We start from the raw sequence: 13,233 nt of genomic DNA, 5'->3' as shown, positions 1-13,233 counted from the left end.
CAGCTCCATGCGCTCTTTGAAGACACGTTACAGCAGAGGAGACAGTCAGCTTGAGAGCTCACGGTGCACAGGGAGAAAGATGCAAAAACAGCCCAGCCCAGTGGGGGGTTGAGTGTCTGTTCACAGGGGACACAGCAGCGGGGGCAGTGGGAGAAACTGCTGGCAGGTAGGACAAGGGAGCAGCCACAGGGCAGGGGCCTCTGGTGCTGCAAGGACAGTGGGGGAGGCGCCCAGGGCAGGGACGGGCACGTGGGAGAGGGAACGAGGCGTGCAGAGCGGAAAAGCGTGAGTCAGCATCTGAGTAATTTGTCACCAGCGAGGGAGCCATGAAGGGGGAGACCCTCCAGCCTCCCCCGCTCATCCAGCGGCATTTACTGAACACTCCCTGGCCTGGGGCGGGCAGGGGTTGGCCCTGATGCAAGGGAAGTTTCTGCCTTTGCAGACTTGTGGGGGACAGGCAGGGGCACAGGGGACTCTGGGAGCACTGGGAGGAGCAGTTGAGTCTGGGGGAGCACTGAGGCTCAGGCGGAAGAGACAAGCCCCCTCGCACCATCCACCCAACTCCATGGTCAAAGTGACATGGCTCTGACCTAGCAGGACCAATTTGTCCTGGCTTGCCAGACACTTTCCAGGTTTTAGCCCTGAAAGTCCTGAGCCGCCGGAAACCTCTCAGTCTTGGGCAAGGCATGGACAGCTGGTCATACTTACTTCTCCCTTCGTGTCCACTCTCAAGACCACGCCCCACCTCTCAGCCACCCACCGGGGCTGGACCTGGGGACAGACAGGCCAGCAGTCTGAGGCCTGTGTGTCCTCCACCTCCTCCTCTTACTGTGTGCTGCAGAGCCCCAGGGGTGCAGAAACCCAGGCTCGGCCCATCCTCCCCGGCTGGCTCCCGGCCACAGCTGCCAGGGACTCTCTGATCCAGTCACTCCATCCCTCGCCTAGGCTTTATCTCCTGAGGCCTCCGAGATCCAAGGACAGGCTTCCTACCCGGCCTTCCTCTGTGTCTTGAGCGAGGCCAGTTGCAGGAACCAACACACACACACACACACACACACACACACACACACACACACACTCGTCTACTGAACTGAAGCAACAAGCAACTATTACATCACCAACTCCATTTTACAAAAGGAAAAACTAACACATAAAACCGGCCAGGAACTCACCTCCAGTATTTGTTTTGCAAGACTCTGAGGATTCCATTATTCAAAAGCAACTCTTCAGAAGAATCTCAACTTCCAGATCCTTCTAGAGCCTTTTCCACTGGCCCTACAGAGACTCAGAAACCACAGTAGTTCAGTAGTTCTCTCTCAAGGGGACGCAGAAATATGCAGTCTTCCCCAGATGCTTGTTCTAGACGGGGGCTTCTAAACTAGAGCGCCACGAAGAGCAACAAGATTCCTCCAAAGACATTCTCAGAAAACGCTCGGACTGGAGCCACCCCAAGCTGCTGGAGGTCTGTGAGGTCCCCCCAAAAATGCTGCTCTCCCCAAGAATTTGAGGAGCAGCACAGAGAAGTTACAAGAGCCCTGGCTCCCATGGGAAAGGTGCTAATGATTAAATGATTAAAGGAATCCCATTAGCAAGCGCCTAGAAACAGTAGCTTAATCTCCCCTGCGGTCCCCTGCAAGGGCACTGCATGGAAAGAGCTGGGTCCTAGGAACCAGTTTTCTAGCTCTACCATTTACCATTAGCTTGCGACCTTGGACAAGCCCCCTAACTTCTCTGGGCCTCCCCTATGACGCGCCTCCTCTGCGGCGCAGGGCTGTTGGCTGATGGAATATAGCATCACTACCCACCTAGACACATCCTTCCCGAACCCTTTACAGAGGTGAGAGAACACAGCGAACCTCCACGAAGGGCGTGCCATGTGCCAGGCACCTCGCTAAGTCTTATGGGGACTATTTCACTGATGCAGTAGGTCCTACTATTCCTGCCGCTTTACAGATGAAAGAACTGAGGATCCGAGAGGCCAAGCCATCGGCCTGAGGTCACACAGCCAATATAGGAACATTTCCTCTGCTCTCAACCACTAGATTATTAATATTTGCCAAATGAGCATCCGAATGAATTGACACTAGGTTCTATTTTAACTAGCAGACACGAGACTGAGAGCCGTTTCAGAACTACATTTTTAAGAACTGAAATTATTAGAAGAGTGACTCGCTCAGAGCTGTGAGGTCCACTCTCCGCTGCGGAGGGGGATTCTAAACAGGGACTGCAGACCACGGCCCACCGCCTGGTTCTGTATAGCTCTCGAACCAAGAGTGGTTTTCACATTTTTAAATAGTGGGTGAAAAAAATCAAAAGAATAATAATGTCTCATGACACATGGAAATTACATGGAATTCAAATCCCAGTGTCCATAAAGTAAGTTTTACTGGAACACAACCAACGTCCATTCATGTCCACAGTGTCTGTGGCTGCTTTCAGCTATAGGACAGAAAGCTAAATATATTTACATATTTACTCTCTGGCCCTTTACAGAAAAAGCTTGCCTATTTCTGTTCTAGAAGCTCCAAAGGCCAGGGCCATTTATCAGCCCAAGGGCAGGCCCGCCCCCGCCCCTGCCTATCAGCACAGCATTCCACCGGGTCTGGGAGCCTAGAAGATTCTCTCCTGTTCCGTTCAGCAAACAGGGACACAATTTGCTGATAACCTAGCTTTGCTGATAGGCAAAGCTTTCCGAATGCTGACAGTTGCATCTCCACCAGGGTTTTCCCTCTGCAATTTCCCTTGCAATGTGTGGGGGCCTTTGCCAGTAAGCTGCGGTCGCCCCACGCTGTCAGGGTGGTTCTGCTGAAACCCCTCCCCAGCCCTCCAAGCCAGTACCTGAACCATTGCCGGGTCCTGAGGATGGGGTCCTCCCTGCCAGGGCCGGGGATGCGAATCACGCTGTCAGTTAAAAGACAACAGGAGCCGCACACCATCGCTCTCCAGAGAAAGGCTCACGGGCCCACTCTCCGTGATAATGGGCAGGGGCCACTGGACACAGGTGGGGAGAGCTGGCCATGGGCCCCGGCGGGGTCTGTTCACATCACATTCTGTTCCTGTCTCCCCTAGAGAGAATCTAAGCCTTGGGGTGGGGGGGCCCTTCTTGATTAGCAAAGTCTAGGCCTGGGAGCCAGCAGTCTGGGGTCCTGTCCTGGGACTTCGGGCTCCCCACTGCCCTCCATGGCCTGGTGTGCCTGGGCACTCACGGGGGAGCCAGGCCCCTGGGGACACTGAGGTCCTGCAACGTTGCATTCACCGAGTGTATGCGGCAATGTTGCCTCTAGGAAAATGGCCCTGAGAGCTGGACAGGTGGCTTCTCAGGCTGTCCCTGTGGCCGAGGGAAGGTGGAGTGAGAAGGCAAGTGCATTGTAAGGGAAAGAATCCAGCTGTCCTGTCCCTGGGGCCTCACTGAGGACGGCCAGGCAGGGACACACTTTTGCTATGCACACAGTGGGGTCAGTCTGCTAACGGGCTCTACCAGTCCGGGTGGCCGTGCCGACAGCCCTGCGTTAGCGGGTGAGCTCGTCAGGCAGCCCTCGGGCCTGTCAGAATGCTGGGCCTTTAGTGTCATCCAATTCTGTGTGTTCACACACTTTGGCTATTTTGTGCATCTCAGTCATGATTTGGGCCACATCTGCAGACACATCTGCACTATTTTTTTTTCTGATTAATTTTCTTTAATTTGACCCATTTAAACTTAAATTTATTTTAAAAGAAGACTTTTTATCTTTACCTTAATTAGAAAATCAAGGCCAGGATCAGCTGCCATATATAGAACACGGTAAGAAATAGAATGAACATAAACAGCATGTAACTCTGTCTGGACACTGTTGCCCGTTTGCACCTGGCACCTGCGCATCATTAGAGAGAGGATGGGCAAGGGTTTGAGAGCTGTTACAAACAGATTAGCATCCACTGGAATGTTGTCCTAGACAAAATCCAGGGGTCCTTCACCCATCCCTGGGCATCAGAATCACCTGGAGAACTTTTAAAATAGACAAGCTGCCCCACTTCCAGAGGTTTCTAACTCATTTGGTCCAGGGTGGAGCCCAGGTGATGAAGAGAACATCATATGATCAGAAGTATTAGAAGAAAAAAAAAGATGGAGAGGGACTGACTGTCATTCTGTGCTCGAGGATGTGCCACCAAGTTTATCCTGCAAGTTGCTAGTAGCCCCTGGTCTGAGCTCTCAGGACCTAGTTTAAACCCCAGCACTGCAGGGAGGAGGACCCTGGTGCTCAGGGCTGGGAATAAGACAGGAGGACCTAGTGTGGTGACACTGAATTTTTTCCTAAAGTTAATTCTATGAAAGGGAAAAGTCACATTGGCCATTTGGGGATGGCTGGTGTCCCGGGCAGGCAATGAGTGGTCAAGGTGTGTGGTCGGGCACCTGTATACCCTCTTGGCTCGGCCAGCCCCAGCCATCACGCCCCGCTGGACCGCCCAGGGCGCGGGATCCGCCAGCAACACCTGAGCCAAGCACTGACTCACCCGCAGCCATGCCCCACTCAGCTGGCCGCAAGCGCTGGGGGCAGAGGCAGACAGAAGTGCGAGCTCCCTTCCAAGTGACCTACATAATGGCCAAGCTACCTCCCCAGCCAGGGAGCACCCAAGGAAAGGGGGGAGTGCTCAGAGAAGCTGGAAAGCGAATCTGGGGGAGGGAGCATGACCAAGCTCCTACCACGTGCTGGGAATTCCACATCCGAGATCTCACCTGAGACTCCGAGGGGAAGGCATGGCCCCATTTCACATGGAATGGCCCATGGAAGTCATGTGACTTGGCAAGATCACACTGCAGGTGACAGGACCTGGATCCCAGCCCAGATCTGTGTAATTCCATCGCAGGCCCAGAAGCAGAGAGAAACTCCATGGACAGAGAAAGTCTAACTTGTCTTTCGCTTGGGAAGACAGCTGGACTCAGTGACACTTTGCTCTGTTGGGTAAACTAACAGTACCGATGGCCCCGTACCTCCAAGGGGTGGTTTGTGGTTCACGACAGAGCTCATATGCACCCAGCAAGGTGAGGGGTGTAGGACCTTTCCCCACTTTACAGAGAAGGGAGGTGAGGCCCAGAAAGACTGTGTTCCTGGGCAGAATTAAAGAGTCCTTCCTGGCATCCCCCACCCCAGACCCGAGTCACTGTCCCCTAGGACAGGACTGTGTTTAAAGCACCCATCTCATGCACCACACTCCTCCTACAGGGGACGGACTTGTCTCTGGCATTTTCTCACCCGGTGTCCGTTTCAATCCGTGTCAGTAAGTTGCAGGAATGCCGTTGCCCAAGCCACGTAGGTTACAGGGCAGAAGTGCCAGCTCCCAGACACAAACACGTGCCTTTGGCTCCCAAACCAAAGTCAGCTCCAGCTAAGAGCTGCATGACTGACCCATGGCTGTCTGGAGGGGTCCAAAATGGGAACCTATGGGGCCATCCTCTCACCTCCTCAAAGGAGCACGTTAACAAGCAAGGACCGAGCCACGGAGTGCCTGGCCTGGACCCCGGACCCCGGACCCCGGGCATTCGGGTAGTTTTACCCAGAGGAAAGTGGGATAAGAGATTCTACAAGATGGAATTTAAAAAAAAAATCATTTCTTAAAATTATTTCCGAGCAAAGTTGAGTTTGAAATCGGCAAACAGATAAAATGGACAAATTATATCAGGCAGCTCCCTGGCTGCCTGGTGCAGGGTACACGGCAACCCGGCAACCCCACTGGCTCACACCCAACCTGCAGCCTCTGGCTTTGGTCACTAAGTCCCCAGCAGCTAGAGCACAAGTCACAGATGGGGATCCCTGGGAGAACAGGGTGTGGTCAGCAGAGACAGGGTGGGGTGCTCCAGGGTAGGTCCTGGCTCTGGAAATCCTCTGGCATTCCTGGACCCACGTGACACTGGTCACCCTGAAAGGGTTTCCTTTGAGGAACCACCTGGCAAGGAGAGAGTTGGTGGGAAGGAACTGCGGAGAAGGAAGGAGAGGCCTGGTTAGGAGGCCGAGTGCCGGGCCTGACTCAGCAGCGCCAGCCCACCGCGCGCACTCCCAGCAGGGAAGGGCCTGCTGTCGCCTGGTGGTGACCTGCCCGAGTGCCGGGACCAAGTGTCCTGAGTTCAATTCCCAACCCCACTGCTCACTGAGGTGGCCAAGGACAGGTCACTCAACCTCGCTGTCAACTGGAGACAATGTCTGAGCACCTCCCACCGAGCGCTTGCGAGGATGACGGGAAAGGGCAGGGAGCACCGGGGCATCCAGGAGCGCCGGGTAGACACAAGCCGTGACGATAAACCGGGTGAGGGATCTCGGACGGCACCTGTCCACCCCTTCAGGGCACATACTCCCTCATTCTACGAACGCACAGCATTGAGCTGGGCTCTGCAGGGACAAAGCCCCTGCCCCTAGGGGGTTTATGTTCCAGTTAAAGAGATGGATGATAAACTCAACTGCAAGTACATAGCCCAGATAAGTTCAGGTAGCAACAAAACAGGTGACAGGACAGAGTGCAGTGGCGGGGGGCACATGTTACTGTGTGGGCCGGCAGGTCCTCCGAGGCTGTGACTCTGAGGCGGGGCCCAATGCACAGAGACAGTGGCCCAGGGGAGGCTCTTTTCTGGCAGAGGGCAGAGCAAGAAGGCACGCCCCAGGGGGAGGGAGCTTGGCATACTCAGGAGAGAGGACTCAGGGGTGAGTCCCGGGGAGGTCAGGAGACATTTTGAAGGTTCCAGAGAGCCCGGGAAAGCCACGTGTCCTCCAAGAGAGCAGTCCCCTGAAGGGGGCCACGAAGGGAGACGATGCCCACGGCACATTCCCTCCCCAGCCTCGGGTCACTGCTCTGGAGCACGTTTTTCCTCTGCGTCCGGGGTAGGTTGGGGTCTGCCCTGCACGACCCATGTAAAGGCACTGCGAGCATCAGCTTCCCTAAAATTTGTAAGATCCTATTTTACAGTGTAAAGGCTTTTACTTAAAATAATAACAATACCCCCCCCAGGCTGGGAGTGGGATGTCAGGATGAAAACCTGCACCCCCCTCCTTCTAGGAGATCACAGCCTAGTCAGACTCAAAAACTGTTGGTTCATGTCAATGGCAAAGTGCAATGGGAACAGGAAAACAGAAATCACCAATCCCATCTGAGGCGGCCGAGGAAGGCTTCCAGGAGGAGGTGACATCTGGCCAGGTGTGGGTGGGGAGGCACAGGGAGAAGGGCAGCTGGGCAGAGGGAACAGCTCGAGTGCAGGTGTCCAGGTGGGAAAGATCAAGCGGGGTGGCGGCTTCATGGGACTGGGAGGTGGCCCAGGCTGTAGGAAGCTGGGCCAGCCTCAGACTCAAGACTTCATCCTCAGAGCAAGAAGGATTCACAGGGAGTCACCAGCGTCAGTGACCTGGCCCTCCTGGGGTGGGCAGACAGATTGCAGTGGCCAGACTCGGGTCCCCAAACACCTACCGTGAGGCTGCCGTCCTTGGATGAGAAAACATCTGGACTCCGAGGCAGCTGAGAGACACCCTACTCTCAGCCTCCCACCTTAGAGAGCAGGAAGCCGAGACCAGCCCAGGTGAAGGTCAAAGGCAGGTTCCTCCCATCATTAAGGAAAAAGGCTACCCCAGTGAATCAGCCGGTGCATTATTTCAGCAAATGTCACTTGGGAGGGGCGGAGCCCTTTTCAGATCTCAAATAAAACTCTTGGCTTAAATTAGAGTCCAGCCAGCCCTGGTGGCCCGCCCTGTTCCATCCATGCCTTGCTGATGACTGCGTGTGTCTAACCCTAAAAACCAGCTTTCCCTTTCCATCATGCAACCTTCTAGGATTCCAGTCAAACAGGCTTGCGGGAAAGGTGGCTGGAGGGGAAGAGCACCTGCCTGGGAGGTAGGAGACACAGTCTTGACCCCCTCGGCACCTGCAAGACTCGGGCCAGTCCTCTGGGCGTGGTGGCACAGTTTCCTCATATGTAAAATTACAGGCTCGGAAGAGATCATCTCTTCAGCTCCACCAGTTCCACTGCAGCTGTCGCTCCTAAACACTTCTTGATCACCCACACTCCATCTCTCTGGGCACAGACGTCAGGGTTTGTTTCCTAGACTCCGAAAGCTGCCCTACCTGCGCAAAGTTCTCTCTCGTTAGCCCTCGCTAAGCCCTGTCCTACAGGGAGGTATCACCAATCCCTTGACCAGATGGGAAACAGACGGATTCACAGCATAGCGACCGGCCCTGCGACACAGAGTGGGGCCGGGACCTGGGCTCAGGTCTCCACTGCCCAGGTGAGCACCCATGCTGGGACACGGCGGCTGAGCAGCGGGAAAGCCACCACCTGAAGCCAGTAGTCCTGGGATGTCTGTCCCTTTGAGCCCTGTTGGCTGTGACAGGCACCTCCACAGAGGGAAGGCCGGCACACCTTCGATGTTGGCAGAGAGAAGGTGAACGAGAAAAAAGTGTGTACCAAAAGCTCCAAAAATGGGATGGGTTTCCCCAACTCTCAGCACACCACTGCCCCTGTGGCAGAGGGAGCAAGCTCCCCTGCGAGGGCGGAAGCAAGGCGGAGCTAGAGCCATCAGCCTTCGGATCCTCAGTGCGATCTGACAGCCGGGAGAACACCACCCAAATATCAACAAGTATTTCCCCACGGCCCACCCAGGCGGGGCTGGGCTGCCCAGAGGTTCAGCTTCAAGGAGTAGTGTTCACAACACAGCACACGAAAAACAAAAGTGTCTCACCTTTTCAGCTCTGCCTCTGGGTGAAACTCCTGCTCCATCCTTGCCCGCTGTGTGACTTCGGGCAAGGCATTTAACCTCTCTGAACTTGTTTCCGCAACTGAAGAATGAGAATAACCATACCTGTGGCACTAAATTGTTTTGAGGATCAAGTGTGCCCTGCGAAAAGCAGGATGAGTAAGAGTGGCTCTCTCCTAAGAGGACTTCTTGTAGGAAAGAAGATTGTAAGCACTGCTTATGTATTTCCTTTGACAATGTTTCTGTTCATGTAAGTTCTACACGAGTGTGGTCACACTGCACGTTATAGCTCTTCTCTAACTTTTTAGAATTAAAATGATCAAACCGTTTTAATGTACCACTCGTGTGCTCCCTGCCTGCCCGGAGGAGGCGGCCCAGGAGTCACACTGGTATGTCGGGTGGTGTCCTCCTGAGAGTCATACAGGTGTGGCAGCCCAGAGGTGTCCGCCTACGTATGTGCCCAATGTTGACCTTGGCCAGGACACTTCCCCCGGTTGTAAAAACAAGCAGATTGACCCAGGGGGACCCGAGGTTCCTCCCAGCTCAAACATTTCAGGGTTTTATGAATCAGAGGCATAAATCATTAGGCTAAGACTTCAGAAAACCCTGTTGATAATCTTGAGATCACAGAGTGTTAATGCCATCTTCTTGCTGTATAACTTGGGAAGAGGGAGATTATGTTTCTTAAATGAAGTAAAGGCATGTGTCATACAACAGGATTTGTGTTTTATTTTTTAAATCCAACCAGATTACCATTTAAATCCAAAGAGGCTGCTCTTCTAACAAAGCATCTGAAAATGTTCCATTATTATTTCTTAATTTTATTTGTACTATGTGAGATTTGAGGTATATATATATATATATATATATATATATATATATATATGAATACATACGTGTGCCTTCTATTTGCAAATGATGAAGCATAAAAATATTTAGAAATAACACCTACAAGCCCACCACTGGACTGAAAAAACAGGACATAATGGATCCCACTGAGAGTACAACAGGATCACTGCTTCTCCCTTAAAGATAATCACCTTGGTTTTGCATTATAATTCCCTTGCCTTTTTCTTTTTTAAACCTGCTTAAATTTGTGAACGAGACCCTATGCATAAAGGCATGCGTGAAGCAGGCATGGACCCAACAACTGACTACAAAGTGACTTCCTTTGTGACCGCCCCCTTTCCCGACTCCCCCAGTCCTCTTGCTCTCCCCCGCCCGTGGTGACATTTGACTTTTATTTAAGGTAATTGCCTTCTCGCGTTTTGTCATCATTTCACATCTTGGGCACATATCACTAAACAACTCTTGTGTTTTGAGCTTTACAATGCCCTTAGCAGCTCTCTGCCGAGACTGAGAGCATTCCGCAGACGACAGGATTCCCTGAGTGCACCTGCGGCGTGGAGGACCGGCAGCAGGATGAGTAATAACAGTACGCTCGGTCACCCCTGTTTACAATGTGGTGTGTCACACCACTCGGGGTGCTCTGCTGAATGTGACCTCACTGATCCTCTCAGCGACCCTGGGGAGGGCTATTTCACTAGTGTAGAGAGGAAAAATTGAGGCTTCAGCTCCCAGGACTTGTCCCCCCATCTGCTTCCTGACTGCTCAGCCCCCAGGAACATTGTCACTAAGTCCTCGAGCAAAGATGCCCAGGGCTCTTCCCTTGGCGGTCTAGTTGGGCTGCTTTTAGATGCTACAGAAAACAAAAAATGTTCAGAATCCATTTTTTTCCCAGCAGGTACCAATGACTTAATGAAGACAGGGAGCCGGCCTGGTCAGTGCTGTTTTTTCGATGATTAACAAATAACACTATCATTGGATCATTAAGACAGGCTGTGTTGTGCAATGAAGATCATTAAGTCGAAAGCCCCGAGTTCAAATCCTGGCTCACTATGTCTGGCCACTGGATGTCAGTCTCATCTGTAGACGGGCCAGCCAGGGTAGCCTCGGCTACTGCCAGGATCACAGGCGGTCAGAGAGGGGAGACCTCAAGACACATCTGAATTCCTCTGTAGGCTCCTCTCTAATCTCCCTCCCGAGGCTGAGGACCAGCTCACAGTGCTGGAAGGACCACTCACCATTTGACAGACATGGGGAAATCAAGGCAGAGAGAGAAGCGGCAGATCGGCGGGAACCCAGGTATCCCAACCAGGCCCCTTCACCTCAACATGTGACCACTGCTCACAGACCCTGTGTCTGGCACCGTACAAAACGCTGTTCATAGAATAGCTCATGTAATGCTCATGACACCCCTACCATGCAAACGCTGTGCTTCTCCCCTTTCATGGGAAGGACGCTGAAGCTCTGAAAGGTAAAGTGACTTTCCCAAGGTCACACAACTAGGAAAGGGCCAAGGTCATCCAACTTGGCCACCCCCACTCCTACCCTCTGGGCTCCCAGGGACGCCAGGGTGCTCTGGAGGTTATGCTGGACCTGCCCAGGGTGGCCTCCCAGCGCAGCCCACCAGGACCCCAGCGCCCTGCCCCAGGTGTCTGCACCAGGAGGCAAAGGGGCTCGCCCAGGCACGGCCAGGTCCACGCTGCGGACGACAAGCAAAGCTCTCAGGCTGGAGGGTGGTTCCCATGGAGACAGAAAGAGCTCAAACTCACCCTGAAGGGCACCTGCGGTGGCCAGAGACCTCAGCCTGGCCCCCGCCACTCCCCTCTGTGCCACCAGCAAACCCTCAGCCCCCCCAGCAAGACGCGAGTTCCAGAAATAAGACTTCCCAGCCCACTCCCGGCTCAGCCACCCCCAGAGGGGCCTCTCTGGCTGAAAACAACGCCCGGGGCCAGCGCTTGGCACAGCTGCGGCTGTCAGGCTGCCTGTTGTCCCGCCTGAGGAATGTGCAGACCCACACGTGTGAGAGCATCCCGCTGGGGCACCGCGACAGGAAACCGAGCAAAACAGCTCGTTGGCACGGCACACCCCTCCCAGCTCCTGACCCCTGTGAGCCGTTGGCTGCCGGGCAGTGGGGGAGTCCAGGCTGGGCCCTTCAGGACAGCCAGGCTGTGTGGCTCTGGGCAAGTCGCTCCCCCACTCTGGGCCTGTTTCTGCTTCTCTTGGGGGATGAAGGAGGCTGTCCCGCCCAGCTCGGAAGGGCAGTGATTTTGTAACATGCTCCCACCATCTCCCCCTGCCCTCACTCATGCGGGGTGGAGCGCGCCCCGGAAAAACACATCAGGCTAGGCCAAGCGCAGCTCTTGCCTGTAGAAAGCCCCTCCCTCGTGCCAGGAGGAGGGGACCCCTTCAGCCATGAACGAGACCAGGGGCCTGGGAGAGGGCCAGAGCAGACCTGGGTCAGAGCTTCACGGCCAAAGGGGTAGAACAAGAATATTTCTCGTTACACCGCCCCTTCTGGAGCCCCTGGCTTCCAGTTTGAAACTGAGGGCTGCTGGGCTGTGTGGGACACCGCACCTGGGCTGACCAACGGGCCAGGTCCATGGTCTGCTGTCCGGGGTCAAGACCCCACACGAAGCCAACATTGATCTGAGCCTCCCCAGGCCTTGCAAGCGATCTTTGGCCTCACTCCTCCTCCTTTAGACATGTGGGAATGAGGCTCAGAGAGGCTCAGCCGCGTGCCCAACGCTGCACAGCCCGAAGGTGTCTGTAGGAAAGGAAGCCGGCGCGTGGACTTCTCCCCCTTCCCGCCTGCGCCGCTCTCTCGGGCGCCGCGGAGCGTGAGCGCGCGCGGTCTGCAGGAGGGCTGCTCCAGCCTCCGCTCCTGCCGAGCCCAGGGCACGGGCGCGGTGACAGGTCCCCTCGCCCCTAGGGGAGGCAGAGGGAAGACCGGAGCAGGCGCCCGGCCCCCCCGGGACGGGCTGCCCAGAGCTTTTAGGGCTTTTTCTTGCGGGCCGAGCCCGCAGGGGTTGAGAGGAAAGGCCGGGGGATTTCGGAGCCAGCAGGGAACGGCTGGATTCAAACTAAAAATACCCGCCCGCCCGCAGCTGTCACTCCGGGGCCCCCGCCCGCGCGCCGGCTCGCCTCCCCGGTCCCCTCCACTTGCGACGCCCGGTCCCACGGGATGTGTCCGCGGCGGGCCGGGGGCTGAGGCCCCGACCCTCCCGGCCCCGGCCCCGGCCCCGGCCCGGCCTGCCGGCCCCGCGCCACTTACCGGGCCCGGAGCGTGGAGGAGCGCGCGCCGCGGGCGGCTGGGGCCCGGCCTCCTCTCTGCGTCCCGGGCGGCTCCGGGGCGGGGCGGGGCGGGGCCCGGACACCCGAGCGCCCCCGCCCCCGCCGGGACCTGCCGCGGGAGCCGCCCGCCCGGCGGCCCCGCCACCCCGCTGGGCGGGAGAGGGACGCGCCGGCTCCGCGCGCGCTCGGCGGAGGCCCGCGCGGACCTGGACGGGGGAAGAGCCTCACCGCCCCTGTCGCAGAGCCGGGCCGGCGTGGGGGCTGTCCGCGCTGCCCTGGAGAGCCGCCGGCGCCCCCCACACCCCCCCACAGCCCGGTCTCGTCCTCGGGGATCGCGCAGAGCTGCCTGCCCCCGGGGAAGTTGGATGTGGAGAGGGAGCTCTGCGCG

At 55.9% G+C, this 13,233-nt stretch overlaps 1 protein-coding gene across 2 annotated transcripts in view; it reads right to left on the bottom strand.

Annotated features, from left to right (window-relative positions):
• SYNE3 (spectrin repeat containing nuclear envelope family member 3) overlaps positions 1 to 12,952 on the bottom strand; it is an 89,784-nt gene extending 76,832 nt beyond the window's left edge. For both annotated transcript variants that reach the window (XM_076003747.1, XM_076003745.1), the window contains exon 1: positions 12,826 to 12,952. The gene's annotated coding sequence lies outside the window, so the exon portion shown is untranslated. The remainder of the gene's footprint in view (positions 1 to 12,825) is intronic.
• Positions 12,953 to 13,233: the final 281 nt, after the last annotated feature.

This window comes from Microcebus murinus, chromosome 6 (genome assembly GCF_040939455.1).
Source record: "Microcebus murinus isolate Inina chromosome 6, M.murinus_Inina_mat1.0, whole genome shotgun sequence".
Classification (NCBI taxonomy): Eukaryota; Metazoa; Chordata; class Mammalia; order Primates; family Cheirogaleidae; genus Microcebus; species Microcebus murinus.
The sequence above is the reverse complement of the archived record's forward strand: the minus strand, read 5'-3'. Positions and strand labels throughout refer to the sequence as shown.